The sequence below is a fragment of the Anopheles bellator genome, chromosome X (assembly GCF_943735745.2).
Source record: "Anopheles bellator chromosome X, idAnoBellAS_SP24_06.2, whole genome shotgun sequence".
Classification (NCBI taxonomy): domain Eukaryota; kingdom Metazoa; phylum Arthropoda; class Insecta; order Diptera; family Culicidae; genus Anopheles; species Anopheles bellator.
Genome location: NC_071287.1, coordinates 739,929 through 741,523, shown reverse-complemented (window position 1 = coordinate 741,523; position 1,595 = coordinate 739,929).

Sequence of the window (1,595 nt, the reverse complement as noted above, 5' to 3'; positions counted from 1 at the left end):
TCTCTCTCTCTCTCTCTCTCTCTCTCTCTCTCTCTCTCTCTCTCTCTTGTGAGCGCACATATCAGCTGGCCGCAAACTGACTCGTTAACGGGCCTAGAGCAGAGTGAATTAGGTCCATTAGAGCGTGGCCATCGGGGGGACTAAACAATAGACGAGGGGGCCAGGATGTGTAGGAGTAGGGAGGAGGAGCAAGCCCACCTGATCGTGGTGGGTAGATCTGCGGTGCACGCACTGTTGTGGCTTCAAAAGTTTCTTACGCCCTCGACGGGGACTTGAACCTAGCGCCGAGGTCCGGTGTGACGTCATGACGACTAGGCTACCCCGCCATAAGCACGGAAAACCGCCCACCACCACCCGACCACCCCTCCAGCTCCAGTGTCGGAAAATGGGAAAACTTTTCATCTCCGGTTCAAGTCCTCGGAAGAATCCTATGCAAAGCAACGCCCGGGGTACGGGACGGGCACGCACCGGGCAGGGATTGGATTAGATTGGGAAAAAGTTCCGGCGTGCTCCTGTCATCTCGATGGCGACGATGGGATTTGATGGCGGAAGCTGGTGGTGCGGTGGAGGCGGAGCCGTCTCCGATTGCCGACTGTTTACGCGCGTTCGCTTTCCGCTTACACCGACCCCGGCCAGAAGGAGCCGGGCGTGTAGATGCCAATCGGTACATCGGCGTAAGCCGGGGCGTATCGTCCCCAAAAATTGGTCCAAAACCCCTTTCATACACCCCGACCAGGAGTGGAGGGGAGTGAAAAGGCGAGCGATAGAGAGCGAGAGAATAGGGTCCACCGGACCCAGGAGTCAGCCTCCCCAACGGGATGCTCCTCCCTATAATTTTGATTCTTGGCTCCTTGGACACTCTGCAAGGAGACCCCCTCCGCTTGGCTAGTTGAAGAATTGCACCATACACAAACACGCCACAACACAGACACCACAGGATACGGTCTCCAGCAGTCTCCTTCGGCCGAACACGCCGCGGTTCGGTCGACCGACGGGTCGGTCGGGCGCAGAGTGATTCCCAGCGCGAGAGCGACGCATCATCCAGCAGCGTCCAGAAGACGACTGACGCACCGAGATGACGGCCGGTCCTGGTTCGGCCCACCCGCCGCTATTATGGCATCCCCGAGGACGCTTTATAGCGCACAGGCGCACTTGGCGTACCCCAGACCCGAAGCCCGAGGCTGGGGAACGGGCCGGACCTGGACCGCATTCGAGCAGTTCCAAATCCCCGAATTTCGAGGAGGACGAGCGACGAGATCTCCGGTCCGGTTCCGGTCCGGTTCCGGTCCGGTTCCGATCAGCTGATCCGTTGGTGCGATCGGAAGAGTCCCCTACCCAAGTGTACTCGTACAAAAAGTCCTGCGAACTAGAGTGACGTAATCCTGATCCTGAAAACCCCCGGGGGGGATCCGAAGAACTCCCGCTGCCGGAGGTCCAACCACTCAGAAGACTTTCCACAAACTGTTCCACCCGCGGTACATAAGGAACCTTGGACCAGAACTGGGAGCATTAGCGTCAGTAGAGCGCCACTGACAGCTAATGACAGCGGTGCAAACGAGCTATCCCATTTGTCGATTAGGGACATAAAAGGGCTG